Below are 22,176 nucleotides of genomic sequence, written 5' to 3' on the forward strand. Positions count from 1 at the left end.
CAGAGGAGCTCCTGTTCGCGCAGTGTTTCGGAGGCGCCAGCAGCCAAGAGATTCAGGCCGGGCACACTCGGGGAAGAAGCGGTGGCCATTTTGTCTGCATCGGGTGCCAATGCAGAGCAGCCCTGGGAGGAGGAGGAGATTCCTCCTCTCTCCCCGCGGGCATTAAGCCCCCAGAGGCAGCGCAATTCGCTCCCTGTTGTGGCCCCTCCCTCGCTTTTAACTTCAAGGGGGGGGGGCCTTAAAGAAACAACCCCCCTTTTCCTCGCAGTTTATTCTTTTAATGCATAAAGCCTACTTAGAGGCTGAAGCAGACTTAAATAATACAGGAGCTACCCCAACCAGACTTTTGAGTCCTGTTCCGGACCTGGGGGTTTCTGGGCCGAGGCTCTGTATGCCAGCTGCGGTTCCCGAGATTCCCGGGCCCTCGGCACCTGCGGATCCTTCCCTTACGGACTTGGCCAATCTGGATGTGAATGTTGCTGTAGATACCGCTGCCCCAGTGGAGGGAGATGATCCGCAGGTGCTGCATTTGTTCAGTAAGGAGTTGGATCCCCTGATCCCGCATGTACTCCGAGAGCTGGAAGCTCCCCTCCCCTCAACGACCCTGGACCCCTCTCCTGGGAATTCAGTTTTGTCAGGGCTTCGACCTCCACCCCAAACTTTTCCATTTCATCCGAAACTTTTTCAGATTGTTTCTAGGGAATGGGATTTGCCTGAAGCATCCTTAAGGGTCAGCAGAGCTATGGAAAAGCTATACCCTTTACATCTGGAATCTTTAGATCTCCTTAAGATCCCTCAGGTGGACTCTGCTGTTATGGCTATCGTCAAACACACCACAATTCCCGTGACTGGAGGAACAGCACTCGAAAGATCTTCAGGATAGGAAATTGGAGATTTTACTTAAGTGTATTTTTGAGGTATCAGCTTTGGGGGTAAGGGCAGCTGTCTGTAGCAGTCTTATGCAGAGGGCTACCCTCCACTGGATTCAAAAATTGCTCACATCTCAGGAACTTTCTACGGCTGAGACTGAGCAGGCAAACCACATGGAGTTGGAGGTCGCCTATACAGCTGATGCCTTATACGATCTCTGGACTTCTCCGTGCACAATGTCCTTGGCAGTCTCAGCCAGGCGGCTATTGTGGCTCCGTCATTGGGCGGTAGACTCCATGTCGAAGTCTCAGCTTGACTCCTTTCCTTTCCAAGGGTAAGCTGCTGTTTGGCGAACAGCTGGAGCAACTTATTAAATTGTATATTTATATTTAAATTTAAATTGTATATTTATATTTAAATTGTAATTGTATATTTGTTTAATTGTTCAATCTGTTTGATGTAATTTTCTGTTCCTTGTTCCGTGTAAACCGAAGTGGTATGCACTAGTGCATGAACTCCGGTATATAAAAGCCTTTAAATAAATAAATAAATAAAGACCTGGGAGACAAGGTTTACAAGCTCCTGGAGGACAAATCCAGAGCTTCACGTTTTTCGGGCACCTTCCGGGGACATTTTTGGGGCCAACGCCGTTTTCGTGCCGGGAGGGGGGCTTCCTTTACTTCCCGGCAGACTCCTACCAGGTCTCGGCCATGGGCGAATTCCTTTCGTGGCAGGCGACCTCAGCATGGTGGCGCCTCCCATAGTTTCGCCTCTACTAAGCCTTCCCAATGAAGGGGTGCCGGCCCATTCCGATGATTGGGGAACATCTATCCCGATTTTACGAGGAATGGGTCAAGATAACCTCAGACTAGTGGGTTCTAGATACTATAAATCACGGTTACGCTTTGGATTTTGCTTGCCCACTTCGGGATTGTTTTCTGGTATCTCCATGTGGACCTTGGGAGAAGCAACAGGTTATTCGCCAGACGCTTTCTCGACTGAAGGCGCTGGGAGCGATTTGTCCAGGTTCCATCAGCCGAGCGTCGGACCAGTCGTTACTCCATTTACTTTGTGGTTCCCAAGAAGGAAGGGTCGTTCCGGCCGATATTGGATTTGAAGAAGGTCAATCTACAGTTGCGAATCCCACGGTTCCGAATGGAGACATTGAGGTCAGTCGTTGCGGCTGTCCACAAGGGAGAATTTTTGGTTTCTTTGGACTTTAACAGAAGCTTATCTTCACATAGGTATACAGGAGCACCATCAAAGGTTTCTGCGGTTCATGGTGCTAGGAGAGCATTACCAGTTCCACGCACTTCCCTTTGGCCTGGCGACGGCCCCTCGCGTGTTCACCAAGAATGATGGTGGTTGTGGCGGTGAGTCTTTGGAGGGAAGGGATATTGGTGCATCCCTATCTGGATGACTGCCTCATTCGAGCAAAATCAGAGGATCTTTGCAAGGCAGCGGTACAGTCTGTCTTGAATTGCCTACATTCTCTAGGCTGGGTCGTCAACTTTGCCAAAAGTCACCTGATTCTGTCACAAGTACTGGAATTTCTGGGAGCATGCTTCGATACAGCGGTGGGGAAAGTTTTCCTGCCACTCGTGTAAATAGAGAAGTTGATGACCCAGGTACAACACCTGTTGGATCTACCTTTGCCAACGGTGTGGGATTATTTACAGGTTCTTGGTTCTATGGTGTCTACGCTGGAGTTGGTACCGTGGGCTTTTGCTTATTTGCGACCGTTACAGAGGGCACTTCTTTCTAGTTGGGGCCTCAAGTCGGAGGAGTTTCATCTGATCTTGCCATTACTGGAGCCAGCGAGGTCCAGCCTGGAATGGTGGTTGGTTCCACATCACTTACTACAGGATGTGGACCTGGAAAGTCCCCAATGGATCATAGTCACTCCATAGTCACTCCATGAAGTTAGCATGGGGCACATTTAAAACCAATCAGAGGAAGTTCTTTTTACTCAACGCACAATTAAACTCTGGAATTTGTTGCCAGAGGATGTGGTTAGTGCAGTTAGTATAATCATCCATTGTACCTGAAGACTGGAGGATAGCAAATGTAACCCCAATATTTAAAAAGGGCTCCAGGGGCGATCCGGGAAACTACAGACCGGTTAGCCTGACTTCAGTGCCAGGAAAAATAGTGGAAAGTGTTCTAAACATCAAAATCACAGAACATATAGAAAGACATGGTTTAATGGAACAAAGTCAGCATGGCTTTACCCAGGGCAAGTCTTGCCTCACAAATCTGCTTCACTTTTTTGAAGGAGTTAATAAACATGTGGATAAAGGTGAACCGGTAGATATAGTATACTTGGATTTTCAGAAGGTGTTTGACAAAGTTCCTCATGAGAGGCTTCTAGGAAAAGTAAAAAGTCATGGGATAGGTGGCAATGTCCTTTCATGGATTGCAAACTGGCTAAAAGACAGGAAACAGAGAGTAGGATTAAATGGGCAATTTTCTCAGTGGAAGGGAGTGGGCAGTGGAGTGCCTCAGGGATCTGTATTGGGACCCTTACTTTTCAATATATTTATAAATGATCTGGAAAGAAATACGACGAGTGAGGTAATCAAATTTGCAAATGACACAAAATTGTTCAGAGTAGTTAAATCACAAGCAGATTGTGATAAATTGCAGGAAGACCTTGTGAGACTGGAAAATTGGGCATCCAAATGGCAGATGAAATTTAATGTGGATAAGTGCAAGGTGATGCATATAGGGAAAAATAACCCATGCTATAATTACACAATGTTGGGTTCCATATTAGGTGCTACAACCCAAGAAAGAGATCTAGGTGTCATAGTGGATAACACATTGAAATCGTCGGTTCAGTGTGCTGCAGCAGTCAAAAAAGCAAACAATGCTGGGAATTATTAGAAAAGGAATGATGAATAAAACAGAAAATGTCATAATGCCTCTGTATCGCTCCATGGTGAGACCGCACCTTGAATACTGTGTACAATTCTGGTCGCCGCATCTCAAAAAAGATATAATTGCGATGGAGAAGGTACAGAGAAGGGCTACCAAAATGATAAGGGGAATGGAAGAACTCCCCTATGAGGAAAGACTAAAGAGGTTAGGACTTTTCAGCTTGGAGAAGAGACGACTGAGGGGGGATATGATAGAGGTGTTTAAAATCATGAGAGGTCTAGAACGGGTAGATGTGAATCGGTTATTTACTCTTTCAGATAGTAGAAAGACTAGGGGGCACTCCATGAAGTTAGCATGGGGCACATTTAAAACTAATCGGAGAAAGTTCTTTTTTACTCAACGCACAATTAAACTCTGGAATTTGCCGCCAGAGAATGTGGTTCGTGCAGTTAGTATAGCTGTGTTTAAAAAAGGATTGGATAAGTTCTTGGAGGAGAAGTCCATTACCTGCTATTAAGTTCACTTAGAGAATAGCCACTGCCATTAGCAATGGTTACATGGAATAGACTTAGTTTTTGGGTACTTGCCAGGTTCTTATGGCCTGGATTGGCCACTGTTGGAAACAGGATGCTGGGCTTGATGGACCCTTGGTCTGACCCAGTATGGCATTTTCTTATGTTCTTATGTCACAACAGATGCCAGCCTAACAGGTTGGGGAGCGGTCTGTCAGTCCCGATCGACTCAGGAACAATGGTCCCCAGTCCAAGCCCAGTGGTCCATAAATTGTCTAGAAACCAGGGCAGTCAGGTTAGCGCTGCGCCAATTTCTGTCCCTTGTTCAACACCGAGCGGTTCGGATACTCTCTGACAATGCAACCACCGTCGCTTACATCAACCGTCAGGGAGGTACCAGGAGTCACCCGGTAGCCTCCAAAGTGGACCAGTTGATGGCTTGGGTGGAACGCCACCTGTCCTGCATCGCGGTGTCGCATATAGCCGGTGTGGACAACATTCAGACGGATTTCCTCAGCAGGCAGTGGCTAGATCCCGGAGAATGGGAACTGTCCGAAGCGATGTGGCTAGTCACATGCTGGTGAGGAATCCCTCGATTGGACCTGATGGCGACTCGCTTGAACACCAAAGCGGCGAGTTTTTTCAGCCGCAGAAGAGAGCACGGGGCAGAAGGCGTGGATGCTCTGGTCCTACCGTGGCCTCTAAACATTCTCCTATACGTGTTTCCCCCGTGGCCCTTGGTGGGCAAGATTCTTCGGTGCATAGAATATCACCGGGGTCTGGTCATTCTGGTGGCCCCAGCGTGGCCAAGCGACCGTGGTTTGCGGACCTGATCAACCTAAAGGTGGACGGGCCTCTATGGCTGGGTCATCTACTGCATCTGCTGCACTTAAGGTCCAGTATCTTTCGATCAGGGGCATCGCTTTTGTCTAGCGGCTTGGCTTATGAGAGGCGGCAATTATGGAAGAAAGGATATCCCGAGGCGGTCATTACTACTCTTTTGAGAGCTCGGAAGACATCTACGTCTCTTACCTATGTTAGAGTGTGGAAAGTGTTTGATTCCTGGTGCAGTGGGTTGAAGGTGTCCCCACGAAAGGCCACCATAGTTCACATTCTCGCTTTCCTTCAGGACGGTTTGAAGAAAGTTTAACCTCTAGTTTGCTTAGAGTGCAGGTGGCGGCGTTAGGCTGCTTACGAGGTAAGATTGAAGGGTCCTCCATTGCATGTCATCTGGATGTTTGTTTTTTTCAAGGAGCTAAACATTTGCACCTGCCGATACGGGCTGTTTGCCCTTCATGGAGTTTGAATTTGGTACTCCGCGGGCTTTGTACTGCTCCATTTGAGCTTATTAAATAGGCCACGTTGAAGGATTTGACTCTTAAGACTATTTTTCTTGTAGCTATTTGTTCGGCTAGGCGTATATCCGAACGCCAGGCTTTGTCGTGTAGAGAGCTGTTCTTACGCATTTCGGACTCTGGCATCTCTCTTTAGACAGTACCTTCCTTTCTCCCGAAGCTAGTCTCAAATTTCCATGTCAATTAGTCTGTGGAGTTACCAGCTTTCCCAGAGGTGGATAAGAATTCACCTCAGGGTCGGGAGATGCGGAAGCTGGAGGTCAGATGGGTTCTACTTCGTTACTTGGAAATTACTAGTCCTTTTCGACTGTCTGTTCATCTCTTTGTTTTATGGATCGATCCGAAGAAAGGGAGTAAGGCTTCAAAAGGCAGCATTGCCCGCTGGCTAAAGGATGCTATTGCTTCCACGTACACATGTCTCAGACATCCAGTGCCGGATGGACTTAAAGCTCATTCTTTCCGATCCCAAGCGACGTCGTGGGCTGAGAGCCAATGCGTTTCTCCTCAAGAAATTTGCAGGGCAGCGACTTGGAAATCATTGCACACTTTTGCTAGACATTATCGCTTAGATGTCCAAGCTCCGAAGGTTGATTCCTTTGGCAGCAGTGTGCTTCGAGCGGGACTCTTTGGGTCCCACGCCATTTAGGGCAGCTTGGGTACATCCCAGCAGTCTGGATTGATCCTGGTCCGTACAGGGAAAGGAAAATTGGTTCTTACCTACTAATATTTGTTCCTGTAGTACCAGACGCCCGCCCAACAAGATTTCATTTCATCCAGTAGAGTCTGCTTGTCGGTATTTCTCTCTTTTCCACTCGCAGCTATTGAAGTTTCTACAGAAAACACTTCTACAGTTTATTCATTCATAGTTTCTTCTGTTCTTATTAAAAAAAATAATAAAAATGTTAATCTCAATCTATTTTCATAAGACAGGTTGCTTTACTTGATCTAGTCATTGGTTATTGACATCTTTCTGCTTTTATATTGATTATACTGAAGTGGACGCAGGTGCCACAACGGTATGTATAGGGGTGCCTTTTCAGTTTTCTCTGACTCCAGCTGCTGCAAGGGAGGCATAACCCAGCAGTCTGGACTGATCCTTGGTACTACAGGAACAAAAATTAGCAGGTAAGAACTAATTTTCCTTTTGCCCTTGCCCTGGAAGCAGAGAGCAATGATGTAGCCTCATCAAAGTATCATGCTTAATGATTAAGGGTAGTAAAAGCTGCGTTAGCAATTTACCTCCATCTTTGTTCCCTAAACTGTAAATCTTGTGGCCTTTACCCACTGCTGTTGAAGCAGAGAGCAATGATGGAGTTGCATTAAGCCTTGATACTGTTAAGGGTTGCAACTGCCACACTAGCAAGTTACTCCCATGCACGCCTTTAATGCCATTCCCCAAGCTTTTAGGGATCCACAGTGTTTCTCATGCCCTTTGAATTCCTTCAGTTTTCGACCATCTCTGGAAGGGCATTCCAGGCATTCACCACCCTCTCCATGAAGACAATTTTTCCTGACATTAGTTCTGAAGAGTCCTCCCTGGAGTTTCATTTCATGACCTCTTGTTCTAGTGTTTTCTTTCCAATGGCAAAGGTTTGATTGTGCATCATTAAAACCTTTCGGGTATCTGAAAGTCTGCATCATATCTCCCCTGCACTTTCTCTCTTCCAGGGTATACATAATCATATCCTTCACCCTTTTCCAATGCTGACCCCCTCACCCGTTGGGTTGCTCCTCTTTGGACTGCCTCTATCCTGCCTATCCTTTTTGAGATACAGGCACCAGTACTGAGCACAGTACTCTTAGGTACCAAGGACCTGTTCAAGGGCCTTATCACTTCTTTTTTTTTTCCCTGGTTAATCCTCTCTATGCATCCCAGCATTCTTTTGGCCTCTGCTATCGCCTTGTTCACATTGCTTTGCCGCCATCAGATCACCAGACACTATCGCACCAAAGTCCCTCCACTCTGTTGCAGATCTTAGATTCATCCGCAAATAGACAAACTTTACCTCCTATTCCTTCCACCAGTTTACTCGCAAAGATATTGAACAGATCTGGTCCTAAAACTGCGCCTTGTGGCACTCTACTTACCACCGTTCTTTCTTCAAAGTAGGTTCCATTTACTATTCCATGCTGTCTCCTGTCAACCAGTTTGCAATCAATGCTACCACCTTGGACCCTCTCCCAAGCTTCTCATTTTGTGTATGAGTCTCCGATGTGGGACAGTATCAAAAAAGCTTTACTAAAATCCAAGTAAATCACATCAGTGTTCTTCTGTGATCCAATTCTCTAGTCACCCAAACAAAAATCGGTTTTGTCCGAAAGGACCTTCCCCTGCTGAATCTGTTGCCTCAGGTTGAGCAACCTCCTGCATTGTAGATAGTTAACTATCCTTTCCTTCAGCAGAGTCTCCAGTGGGAGCACAGAGGAGATGATTACCTTGCTGGTGACTGAAAGGAATCAGTTACTTTTGCTTGGGAAATTGCCTGCACACGCAAGCTATAAAATTGGGTATATATGTGTGCACACTGGGTAGTGCATGCACCCTTTTAAAATCACCCCATAGTAAATACACTAATACATTTAAAGGACCTAATTAGATTCCTTCTTACATAGCAACCTAAAACTTAACTAGGAACTGAACACATTTGAGATGAAGGCAGCAGTCCAGCAGCAAGAGGGGGGGGGGCCTTCCACTCTTTTGCTATGGGTGTCATATGTATGATTTTTTTTTTTTTTTTTACGGGCCGGTGAGAGATATGTGTACATCGGATGCAAAGAGCTCCTGTCAGAGAATGAGTCTGCTCGCTGGAGGCTGGGGAGCAGACCTGGAGGAGCTGAGGCAGACAGAAGTATATAGATCAGACCTTCAGGGACATAGCAGCCAAGTCCCAACTTCAGAATGGCAGCCCTGGTGCTACCTTGGAGGAAGAGCTCCTGATCAGAAAGCATCAACCTGGTGTAGCAGGAAAGGATCTGGGAGCAAGAACCTGCTCTCCAGGTGGTGCATTGTCCTCTCATACAGAGGATGTCTCCAAGGCCTACTGCCCAGGAGGGAAGGGTTAGGTTGGCCATCATAGTTGGTAATTCAATTATTAAGAATATAGACAGTGGGGTAGCTGGTGGGTGTGATTGCCTGCTCACATGCCTCTGTGGTGCAATGGTGGCGGACCTCAGGTGTCACCTAGATAGGATTTTAGACAGCGCTGGGGAGGAGCTGGCTGTTGTACATGTGTGCACCAATGACATAGGAAAATGTGGGAGGGAGGTTCTGGAAGCCAAATTTAGGCTCTTAGGTAGAAAGATTAAATCCAGAACCTCCAGGGTAGCATTCTCTGAAATGCTCCCTGTTCCATGCGCAGGTCACCAGAGGCAGGCAGAGCTCCGGAGTCTCGATGCGTGGATGAGACGATGGTGCAAGGAAGAGGGATTCAGTTTTGTAAAGAACTTGGGAACCTTTTTGGGAAGGGGGAGTCTCTTCCGAAGGGATGGGCTCCACCTTAAGCAGGGTGGAACCAAGTTGCTGGTGCTAACCTTTAAAAAGGAGTTCCCTGTACATACCCTTATCAGTCCAGACAGTGGGTTGAGCCTCCTGTCCAGCAGAGGGAGACAGAGAAAAACTATCCTATATCAGGACCGTGCTCACCCTGCATCCCTTCAGTATTTCTCTGTCTCCCAGCAGAGTGAGGCAGTTGAACTTGCGGTTCCCTAGCTTTCTCTGTTTTTTACACTGTGGTGATCTATTTATTTCTCCTTCTGATTGTTTCCAGGATCAAGCAAGATTTGATTAATTTCTATATGTAAAAAAATAAAAATTTGAAGGAAATCAAATTTCTTGTTTATGTGGGACAGCTCTGTCTTACAGGGTCCCAGGGGGGATTTTCCCCTTGAGTACTCAGCCTGGGACCCCTCTTCCCGGTGACCACTTGCCTGGCTTAAAGGGGTGATACTGATGGCCCAGTCACTCCCCCTTTTCGTGCCTGCCTCAGGTCTTTTAGCAGAGAGGCTCCCATTCCTCTGCTTGTTTCTTTTTTTTTTTTCAAAGACCATCGGAGGCACAGCTTACCCACGCTTTTCATTGCAGGCTCCAGCAAGGTAAGCAGGCGGGGAAGTGATTACTGGTGGTCCAGTTCCTCTCTTCACCCGTGTGTATCTAAGCACTGTGTAAAAAAAAAAATATATATATTTTCCTAGCGTGTAGCAGATGGACTCAGGACCAATGGGTATAGTGTACTACTGTTAGCAGTTGGAGACGGATCAGATTTCAATCTGACGTCAGCCCCTAGTACATATACCCCTGCAGGAAGTGCAGCTCTTCAGTATTTTCCGTCTCCATAGCAGTTAGGGACTATGCACGTTCTCAGAGCATTAGACCAAAATTAAAGAACAAAACCCGAAATTTAAAGAAGAAACCTAACTGAAGACTAGACCCGCACTCCTGCGGTGATACCCTTGGGGTCCCTCCCCCAGTTGAGTTTCCCGAGGTGATTTCCGTGGTCCCTCGGAGGTGAGCCTTTGTCCGGTGGCCGATTCGCAGCAGGGACCTAGCCCCTGAATCCTCGGGCACAGCGTAGAGGCAACCTCAGTCCGGCGGCTGAATCGTGGTGAGGACTTAGCCCCTGATCCCGGGCGCAGCAGAGAGGCAGCGGGTGCACCCCTCGAGCACGGCGGTGAAGGTATTTGCCCTCTCCCCCCGCAGCCGGAGACCGCCCGGAGCGAAACCGGGCGGCGCCAAAGACTAAGGTGGAAATCTACTTTAAGCCGGTCTCCGAAGATCGAGGAGGAGCACAAGTCGGAACCTGTACCACTGGGTTGATCCGCCCTAGCAGGGCTAGGCACCAGCTGTTCCAGGGTCTGCCCACGTGGAGACCCTCCGAAGAGGTCGCCATATTGCCCGCATGCTCGCCGTCGCCATCTTGGCCCTGTTCGCCGTCCGATCCGAGCGCACAAATTAAGCTAAGCACACAAAATTACTTGTGCGCATAATCTTAGGCGCACATAAAACCTTACGCACATAAGTTACGCGCACAGAACAAGGCGCACATCTACAGCTAGGCGCACATCTGCGTGCACATATCAGACGCAATGGAGCGCATAAGAGCTTACGCGTCCACAGAAATGGCACCTCCAGAAACAGGAATAAAAGCTCAAGGCCTCTGCCCAGCATGCCACATCAGAGCCGCACAGAGCGAGGAAGCCGACGCGCTATGTGCATACTGTGAGGAGGCCCTGGGAGATCCAGGTCAGGGCCAGCCCCATCCAGGGCCCAGTGCTAGCTCCTCAGGGGGCACCCCGGACCTAGCAGGCCCCAGTGAATCTACCCCACAGACGGGGACCCCCAGGGAACCGGCCCCCCTCAACTTAGACCCAGAGTCGATCTCTTGGATGGAGTTGTTTAAGGGGATTCACGCCTTGGTCAAATGCAAACTGAACCCCAGGCGGTCCTGCCATATGCGTCACCGGAAGACCCCCAGGAACCTCGCGGCCTAGGCACAGGCTCCCACCAGCCAGAAGCCCCACCTACGGGGACACGGATTTCTCCGAAGAGGAAGTCGAGCCCCTTGAGGAGGGGGAACTCCCCTCAGGGACGGAGCCACATCGAACCATGAGACGCTTCACAAAGGATGAGCTTCCGGACCTTGTATCCCAATGCCTATCGGAGCTCGCTATCCAGGGCCAAGGCACCTCGGGGGAACCTAGAATGAACCCCCTGCTGGAGGGCCTTTGACAGACGTCTCGCCATTTTCCTCTCTTACAAGCGGCACAACAGCTAATTGACGTGGAATGGAATGCTCCGGAGTCCTCATTCAAAGGAGGTCGAGCCTTGTCGGCCATGTACCCTCTGGACCCAGCGACCAAAGAACTTCTGGCGTGCCCTAGAGTGGATGCCATAATCTGCGTGGTTGCTAAGCACACTGCCATCCCAGTGGAGGGAGGAGCAGCGCTCAAGGATGCACACGACCAGCGCCTGGAAGCCATACTAAAACAATCATTTGAGGTGGCAGCCATGTCCCTGCAGATTGCGGCCTGCTGCACCATGGCGACACGTTCCTGTTTATCTCAAGCCAGGAACAACACCCCGGGAGAAGACATGGAATCAGCACTATCATTCCTCACTGACACGGCTTCCGATCTAGTGCGCACAGCAGCCAGAGGAGTGTCGTCCACAGTGGCAGCCAGGAGACAACTCTGGCTTCGAAATTGGTCGGCTGACGCCTCCTCCAAGACACGCCTCACGAGACTGCCCTTCAAAGGATCCCTCCTCTTTGGCAGCGAACTAGAAAAATTGGCCAACAAATGGGGCGACTCCCCATTACCTCGCCTGCCGGAAGACAAGACGAAGAGAAACCAGCGTCCCTTCCCCAGGTCCTCCAGAGGCAGAAGCTCACAGCGCTTCAACCCTTACAAGAGCAACTATCAAGCGCCCCGCCCTATGAGCAGGAACCAGTCCTTTCGGAACAAGCACAGCAAGTGAGGAACCAGCTTGGGTCCAGGCCCCAGCCGCACCCCACAATGACATTCAGCCGACCCATCGAAGGGAAGAAGCCAAAGGGGGCAGGCTAACCCTATTCTACCGCAGATGGGTCGAGATAACTTCGGACAAGTGGGTCCTAGCCATCATCCGAGAGGGGTACTACCTGGACTTCTTTCGAACCCCTCCGGACAAGTTCGTGGAATCTCCCTGCCACGACCCCCGCAAGAGGGCGGCAGTGGAAGCTACACTGACCAGACTTCTGGCTCTCGAGGCCATAACCCCGGTACCTACACGGGAAATAAATACTGGACATTACTCCATCTACTTTATCGTACCCAAGAAAGAGGGTACATTCAGACCCATCCTGGACCTCAAGTCGGTCAACCAACACCTAAGGATCCCACGCTTTCGCATGGAAACACTACGATCAGTCATACGTGCAATACAACCAGGAGAGTTCCTCACATCCCTGGACCTGTCGGAGGCCTACCTACACATCCCAATTCATCAGGAACACCAGCGCTACCTACGCTTCAAGGTCCTGAATCATTACTACCAGTTCCGGGCACTACCCTTCGGGTTAGCCTCTGCACCCCGGACGTTCACCAAGGTAATAGTAGTGCTGGCGGCAACACTCAGGAAGGAAGGAAGGAATCCTCGTTCATCCCTTCCTGGACGATTGACTGATCAGAGCAAAATCACCGGAGGAAAGCCACCAAGCAACCAGCAGAGTCATAACTCTACTGGAAAGCCTAGGTTGGGTAATCAACACAAACAAGAGCTCCCTACAGCCCTCGCAGTTGCTGGAATACCTAGGAGTCCGATTCGACACCAAGGAAGACAAGGTCAGCCTGACCCCTACGAGGAGATCAAAGCTATGGAACCGGCTCCAGACCTTGCTGAGCACCTCCCGTCCCACAGCATGGGATTACCTGCAAGTCCTCATGAGGCCCCTGCAACGCTCACTTCTATCACGGTGGAGTCCACAATCCCAGAACCACACCATATGTCTACCACTACCGGCCAGAGTCCGGACCCAGCTACGGTGGTGGCTACAGATCAGCCACATGAGCCGGGGATCAAGACTATCCTCCCCAACCTGGACCCTGCTCACCACAGATGCCAGTCTACACGGGTGGGGAGCACACTGCGAAGAGCTAACTGCCCAAGGGCGGTGGAACGAAGAAGAGGCGGGGTGGAACATCAACCGCCTAGAAGCATGGGCGGTCAGATTAGCCTGCCTGCGGTTCGCCCACAGACTTCGAGACAAAGCAGTCAGTGATGTCGGACAACGCCACGATGGTGGCCTACATCAACCGGCAGGGCGGAACCAGAAGCCAACAGGTGTCCTTAGAAATAGACCCTCTGATGGCTTGGGCGGAAGCAAATCTCCAGGACATCTCCGCCGTCCACATCGCCGGGAAGGACAACACCATGGCAGACTTCCTCAGCAGGGAAAGTCTAAACCCAGGAGAATGGAAGCTGTCACCCACAGCCTTCAAGATGATAGTGGATCGGTGGGGGACTCCAGACATGGACCTTCTAGCAAGCAGATCCAATGCTCAAGTACCCAGATACTTCAGCCGCAGGCGGGATCCACAGTCCCAGGGGATCGATGCCCTGGTACAGGCCTGGCCACCAGGGACCCTGCTATACGCCTTCCCTCCGTGGCCCTTGCTGGGCGCAGTTATTTACAAGATTCAGTGGCACAGGGGGCTAGTTCTTCTGTTGGCTCCGAACTGGCCAAGAAGACCCTGGTACGCAGACATGAGAAGACTACTGGCAGGGAATCCACTACCCCTGCCTCCACACAGAGACCTGCTACAACAAGGTCCCATCCTCCACGAGGATCCAGCTCAATTCTCTCTTACGTTCTGGCCATTGAGAGGGCCCGCCTGAGAAAGAGGGGATACTCGGGGGCAGTAATAGATACTCTCCTCCAAGCACGCAAGTTTTCCACATCTCTAACATACCTAAGGATCTGGAGAGTCTTTGAGGCCTGGTGCAAAGACCACAACGTCAAACCACGCTCCTCTAAAGTTCCCGTGATTCTGGAATTCTTACAGAATGAACTACGGAAGGGTCTATCCCTCAACTCCATCAAGGTACAGGTAGCCACATTGTCATGCTACAGCTCCAGGATCGAGGACATAAGAACATAAGAAATTGCCATGCTGGGTCAGACCAAGGGTCCATCAAGCCCAGCATCCTGTTTCCAACAGAGGCCAAACCAGGCCACTAGAACCTGGCAATTAACCAAACACCTAGAAGATCCCATGCTACTGATGCAATTAATAGCAGTGCCTATTCCCTAAGTAAACTTGATTAATAGCAGTTAATGGACTTCTCTTCCAAGAACTTATCCAAGCCTTTTTTGAACCCAGCTACACTAACTGCACTAACCACACCCTCTGGCAACAAATTCCAGAGCTTTATTGTGCGTTGAGTGAAAAAGAATTTTCTCCCATTATTCTTAAAAGTGCTACTTGCTAACTTCATGGAATGCCCCCTAGTCCTCCTATTATTCGAAAGTGTAAATAACAGAGTCACATCTACTCGTTCAAGACCTCTCATGATCTTAAAGACCTCTATCATATCCCCCCTCAGCCGTCTCTTCTCCAAGCTTGAAAAGCCCTAACCTCTTCAGCCTTTCCTCATAGGGGAGCTGTTCCATCCCCTTTATCATTTTGGTTACCCTTCTCTGTACCTTCTCCATTGCAACTATATCTTTTTTGAGATACGGCGACCAGAATTGTACACAGTATTCAAGGTGTGGTCTCACCATGGAGCGATACAGAGGCATTATGACATTTTCTGTTTTATTAACCATTCCCTTCCTAATGATTCCTAACATTCTGTTTGCTTTTTTGACTGCTGCAGCACACTGAGCCGACGATTTCAAAGTATTATCTACTATGACGCCTAGATCTCTTTCTTGGGTGGTAGCTCCTAATATGGAACCTAACATCATGTAACTACAGCAAGGGTTATTTTTCCCTATATACAACACCTTGCACTTGTCCACATTAAATTTAATCTGCCATTTGGATGCCCAATCTTCCAGTCTTGCAAGGTCCTCCTGTAATATATCACAGTCTGCTTGTGATTTAACTACTCTGAATAATTTTGTATCATCCGCAAATTTGATAACGTCACCTGTCGTATTCCTTTCCAGATCATTGATATATATATATTGAAAAGCACCGGTCCAAGTACAGATCCCTGAGGCACTCCACTGTTTTCCCTTTTCCACTGAGAAAATTGACCATTTAATCCTACTCTCTGTTTCCTGTCTTTTAACCAGTTTGTAATCCACGAAAGGACATCGCCTCCTATCCCATGACTTTTTAGTTTTCGTAGAAGCCTCTCATGAGGGACTTTGTCAAACGCCTTCTGAAAATCCAAATACACTACATCTACCGGTTCACCTTTATCCACATGTTTATTAACCCCTTCAAAAAAATGAAGCAGGTTTGTTAGGCAAGACTTCCCTTGGGTAAATCCATGTTGACTGTGTTCCATTAAATCATGTCTTTCTATATGCTCTACAATTTTGATCTTGATGATAGTTTCCACTATTTTTCCCGGCACTGAAGTTAGGCTCACTGGTCTATAGTTACCCGGATCACTCCTGGAGCCTTTTTTAAGGCATAGCCTCGCACCCAGATGTATCACGCTTCCTGAAAGGAGTCAAACACATTCGCCCACCACTAAAGTGGCCAGTGCCCCTGTGGAACATCAACCTCGTCTTGAAGTTCCTAGCAGGATCTGCCTTCAGACCCCTCCGAGGCCTGTCCCTCCATCTGTTAACCTTAAAGATGGTGTTCTTGCTGGCCGTGTGTTCGGCCCGCCACATCTCAGAGCTACAGGCACTGTCCTGCTGTGAGCAGTTCCTCAGACTCACCCTGGGGACCATTCAGCTACGCACGGTTCCCTCCTTCCTCCCCAAAGTGATCTCACACTTCCACCTTAACCAAACCATCTCACTACCTACGATGGACGGCTTGAAGAAGTCAGAAGAAGCCCGTAGTCTACGCCATCTCGACATCGGCAGACTCCTATCCAGATACCTGGAAATGTCGGAACCAGTACGAAAGACGGACCACCTTTTCGTCCTTCACAGCGGGAAGAGGCAAGGGGAAGCGGTCTCATGGGCAACCATTGCCCGCTGGATCAAGGAAGTCATCAAGGCGGCCTACGTAGAAGCGGGAAAACCACCACCTCTACAGGTCAAGGCCCATTCTACCAGAGCCCAGGCTGTTTCCTGGGCAGAAACTAGAATGCTGTCACCTGCCGAGATCTGCAGGGCGGCAAAATGGTCCTCCATCCATACCTTCTCCAGATTCTACCGTCTGGATGTTCAGGCTCGGGAGGACGCAGCATTTGCAAGGGCAATCCTAAGTGGGCCACGGGCAGCCTCCCACCCAGTTCGGGAGTAGCTTTTATACATCCCATTGGTCCTGACTCCATCTGCTACATGCTAGGAAATGGAGAAATTACTTACCTGATAATTTCGTTTTCCTTAGTGTAGACAGATGGACTCAGCATCCCACCCTTGGCTGCCGTTATACATGGTTTTTCAACGAATCAAGGGTAAGCCATGTTTTCATTTACCTAGGACATCCACCCTGCCACGTGTCGACGCTTTCCGGTTGAGTACACTGGCGGTCTCCAACTATAGTCAATCAACCAGTTCAAGTAAATCAAGTAAATCAAGTTTTTAACGTTCTAACAAAGTAACTTAATATGGTTAACTTAAATAAATAAATAAATCAATCAGTCAGTCACACATATATCCACAATGCTTTGCAAGGAAGAATACTGAGGAGCTGCACTTCCTGCAGGGGGTATATGTACTAGTGGCTGACGTCAGATTGAAATCTGATCCGTCTCCAACTGCTAACAGGAGTACACTATACTCATTGGTCCTGAGTCCATTTGTCTACACTAAGGAAAATGAAATTATCAGGTAAGTAATTTCTCCAATATTTTTCTTTTTTGGGTCAGCTGCAATCCAGGACCCCTGCCCACCTGAATCGCTGTGTTTTTGGCCAATTTTGTGTTTTGTGAGCCGTTTTTCCCCCCCACCATGCCGCGGCCATCCTGGTGTAAAGCATGTGAGGAATCAGCCGCACAGCTTTCTAGGACTGGAATTTGCTCGAGGTGCCTTCCAGGGGGGTGGGCAGCTCTTTTTCAGGGTCTGCAGCAACAGCCAAGCCTCATGGGGCTCAAAAACGTCAGGCTCCGCAGGAGCTCAGAGCTGATCCTCTCTCCCTCAGTGCAGGGATGCAGCCATCTTAAGCACATGTGCTGCAGCTCACGCAAGGGCTGTGGGGGAGGGGGAGCTTCCTCCAACATTGTATCCAGTCCCTGCAACTCCTGATGAGAATGCAGATCAGGATTAGGTTTTTTTTTACAGGAGGACCCTGCTTTTCCAGGAGCTCAGGATGTTGATTCTGATTCCTTTTCTTTAGATTTGGCCCTCCTTATGCATAAAGCCTTTTTGGCTTCCAGGTCTCTGCAAGGTGGTTCCTTGCCAGTCAGACCTGTGTAAGGACTGCCCCCCCCCCCCCCCCCCCAGGTAGCCAAGCATGCCGATGTTCCCACGTCTCTAAGGGTCGCAACGTTAAAAGGCGTGGTGGTTTCAGGAGGGTCTGCCGCTCCATTCGTGCTGGGCAGTGCAGGTGCATGAGCCTCTCCTCCCCTTCTCGCAGGGGGGGCATGGATGAGGAGCAAGGGAAACAGGCTTCTTTGGAGGGTGATGATCCTCAGGTGGTACGTCTGTTCCAGTGGGAGGAGTTGGAACCCCTCATTCCTGCAGTCCTGGCGGAGCTTGGGGTTCGATCTCCAGAGTCTGTAGCAGTCTCATGCAGCTGGCAAGCCTCAGGTTGGTTCAACAATAATTCAGCACCCAGGACATCCCGTCTGCAGAGGCGGAAGAGGCAGAAAGGCTGGAAGGCGCGATTGTGTATTGGGCTGATGCTCTCTATGATCTCCTCTGTGCAAGCCAGAGCTATGGTCGCAGTGGTGTCAGCCAGGCGATTGGGCTGCAGACTCCTCTTCTAAATCACAGTTGGGCACTCTACCCTTCAAGGGTAAGTTACTTTTTGGCAAAGACCTGGACCAGCTTATCAAATCCTTGGGTGACAAAGTTCATGAGCTACCAAAGGACCGCCCCAAGCAGTCCAGATCCTTTTTTTCCATCGTGCTCTCATTTCCGGGGGCAGCGCAGGTACAACAAACCGCATGAAGCTTTTCAACGAAACACCTCCACTAGTTCTCCAGCATGGTCCCTTATTCCCTGTTATTATGTAATTTCTCTACTATTGTTCTAATGTGAACCGGCATGATGTTCCTCTACGAATACCGGTCTAAAAAAGTTTATAAATAAATGGTCTCACTCCTTTCGGGGCAGATGGCCCTTCCCAGATGGTACCCATCAAGGCACCGCCGCAAAGTCCTCAATGAGACACGGCCAGCCCATTTCTCCGTTCCAGACTTAGGTGGTCGGCTGTTCCCATTTTTTGAGGAATGAGCCAAAATTACTTCAGATCAGTGGGTCCTTGAAGTAATCGAAAGAGGCTACGCGTTAGAGTTTGCTTGGGATCTCCTGGACCTCTACTTGATCTCTCCCTGTGGAACTCTGAAGTGCTCAGTGGTGTGCCAGGCTCTCGACAGGCTTCAAGTGCTTGGTGCCGTAGTCCCGGTTCCCCTCCAGGAACAGGGATCTGGCCAGTATTCCATCTACTTAGTCATCCCCAAAAAGGATGGCTCCTTTCGACCGATCCTGGACCTCAAGAGAGTCAACAAGGCCCTCAAAAAAGGTTCCCATTTTTGGATGGAGACCCCCAGGGCGGTCATAGCGACGATTCGTACAGAGGAGTTCCTTGCCTCTCTTGACCTGATGGAGGCTTACCTTCACATCCTGATCTGCCAGGAACACCAGCGATTTTAGTCTCAACATCCTGGGATGACATTTTCAGTTTCGAGCACTCCCATTCAGTCTCGAAACCACGCTACACACATTTACCAAGATCATGGTGATAGTGGCGGCCTTCCTCCGGTGGGAGGGAGTCCTAGTCCACCCGTACCTGGACGACTGGCTCATTTGGGCAAAGTCGGAGGACCTGTGTGTGATAGCGGTCAACCGGGTCTTGTCAGTTCTCATCTCCCTCGGATGGATAGTCAATTTCTTAAAGAGCAACCTCAAGCCCTCTCAGGTCCTTGAATTCTTAGGAGCACGCTTTGACACTCGTGTGGGCAAAGTTCTGTTACCCGAGGCCTGTGCACTCAAGCTCATGGGTCAAGTCCAACATCTATTATCTCTCACAGTCCCCACGGCCTGGGATTATCTCCAGATTCTGGGCACTATGGCTTCAACTATAGATTTGGTTCCCTGGGCCTTTGGGCATATGTGTCCTTTGCAGAAAGCTTTGCTATCCCGCTGGAAGCCGGTCTCGGAGGAGTTTCAGACACCCTTAGCACTATCCGATGTTATCATCGACAGCATGCAGTGGTGGCTCTCTCTCGCCCACCTGTTGAAGGGGATGCCCTTGCAGACACCTCAGTGGATTGTTGTGACAACGGATGCCAGCCTTTCCAGCTGGGGAGTGGTGTGTCAGAATCAGTCTACCCAGGGATGATGGACCCCAATCCAATCTTAGTGGCACATCAATTGTCTGGAGACCCGAGCGGTCCATCTGGCTCTCAAGACTTTTCTGACCTTGATCCATTGCAAAGCTGTGCGAGTCCTCTCTGACAATTACATCACGGTAGCAACCGGACAACCAGGAGTTGTCCGGTTGCCCTGGAATCCAGCAAGTTGCTAGTCTGGGTGGAGCGCCATCTGGTACGGCTAGCGGCCTCCCACATTGTGGGGAAGGAGAACACTTAAGCTGACTTCCTGAGTCGTCGGCATCTAGATGCCAGAGAGTGGGAGTGGTCCGGAGAGGCGATGGATTTGATCGTGCACAAGTGGGGGGTCCCTCACTTAGACCTGATGACTGCTCTGAGAAATGCAAAGGCCCCCAGATTCTTCAGCCGCAGAAGGGAGCACTGCTTAGAAGGAGTGGATGCACTGGTCCTACCCTGGCCTCACGATGTCCTCCTTTACGTGTTCCCACCTTGGCCTCTGGTGGGAAAGGTACTCAGAAGAATAGAACTCCACAGGGGGCCGGTCTTCCTTGTGGCGCCTCAGTGGCCTTGGAGACCGTGGTTCGCGGATCTGGTGAACTTCGCTACGGATGGTCCTCTCCGCCTCGGCCATCTGCCAAACCTGCTCCGACAGGGTCCAGTATTGTTCGATCAGGCAGCTCGCTTTTGTCTAGTGGCCTGGCTTTTGAGCGGCAGTGACTAAGGAAGAAAGATTATAAGGAGGAGGTTATCTCCACTCTATTGCGGGCCCATAAGACTTCTACCTCTCTGGCTTATAATTCAGGTATGGAGAGTGTTTGAGACTATGCCCTGAGTCCGGAGCTTTGGCGCGTAAGTCTTCGGTGTCCCAGGTTCTCTCCTTCCTGCAGAATGGGCTCTCGAAAGGTTTGTCTTTCAGTTCCTTGCGGGTACAGGTTTCGGTGCTCTGTTCCCTCCTTGGGCGGGTCGATTGATTACGCGTTGGTGACCCATCCGGATGTCATTCGGTTCCTCAGGGGGGCTAAGCACTTGATCCCGCCTGTTAGGGCTAGTTGTCCGTCGTGTAGCCTAAACTTGGTTCTCCGCGTTCTTTGCAAGGCGCCCTTCGAATCCCTTCGGCGAGCCACACTTAAGGTTCTGACCCTTAAGACTGTCTTTCTGGTCTCTATTTCCTCAGTCAGGAGATTGTCTGAGCTCCAAGCCCTGTCTTGTAGGGAGCCTTTCCTTCACTTTTCTGATTCTGGTGTTTCCCTCCAAACAGTCCCATCCTTCCTGCCAAAGCTTGTGTTCTCCTTTCATGTAAATCAGTCAGTGGAGCTCCCTGCTTTTTCTCCAGAGGACATTGCGAGCATGCCTGGCGCGGATCTACAGCGCCTTGATGTGAAGAGGGTACTACTGCAATATTTGCAGGTGATGAATGATTTTTGAGTCTTTGATCATCTCTTTGTCTTATGGAGCGAGCTGAGTAAGGGGAATAAGGTTTCTAAAGCTACTATCGCTCGCTGGCTAAAAGAGGCGATTGCGTCGGTGTATATTTGTCGGGGCCGGTCAGTTCCGGAGGGCTTAAAAGCTCACTCTTTACGTTCTCAGGCTACCTCTTGGGCAGAGAGTCGGTCAGTCTCTGCCCAAGAAATCTGCAGAGCAGCTACTTGGAAATCCCTACATACCTTTTGCGCGTCATTATCGCCTCGATGTTCAGGCGCCAGTCGTTGGCTCTTTTGGCACACAGGTACTTTGAACGGGACTGTCTCGCTCCCACCCTGTTTAGGGAACCTTTGGTACATCCCACTGTCTGGACTGATCCGGGTACGTACAGGGAAAGGAAAATTGGTTCTTACCTACTAATTTTCATTCCTGTAGTACCACGGAGCAGTCCAGACTCCCACCCTGACTACATCTACATTGCTACGTTCACTCAGAGTTTTTCTTTCACAGGTTCTTTTTGGGATTTTCTACTTCCTATTTGAGCTTTGACACTGGAAGTTCATCCAAATTGTAAGGCACCGGAGGTATTTGCTATATATATATTCATTCTTGTAGTACCACGGATCAGTCCAGACAGTGGGTTGAACCTCCTGTCCAGCAGAGGGAGATAGAGACAAACTGAAAAGGTACCCTATATCAGGGCAGTGCTCACCTTGCGTCCCTTCAGTATAATCGATATCAAAGAAGCCAAAATAGCATAGAGAACCAGGATAAGATCAAGCAAGTAAACAACTGTAACTCAAAATGAAACAAATTCAAATGTATGAAAAATGCTCTTACACAGCTATATATAGAGAGAGAGAGAGAGAGAGAGAAGGAGAAGGATCTGGGAGGTGGGGTGATGCTTTATGTCCTGGTTGGCATAGAGTCCAAAAGGATAAAGAACCTGCATGAGACTAAATGTATAGAAATCCCTTGTGTGTTGGGGAAGAGTATAGTGATAGGAGTATACTACCATCCACCTGGCCAA

The sequence above is a fragment of the Rhinatrema bivittatum genome, chromosome 7, assembly GCF_901001135.1.
Source record: "Rhinatrema bivittatum chromosome 7, aRhiBiv1.1, whole genome shotgun sequence".
In the NCBI taxonomy this organism is placed as follows: Eukaryota; Metazoa; Chordata; class Amphibia; order Gymnophiona; family Rhinatrematidae; genus Rhinatrema; species Rhinatrema bivittatum.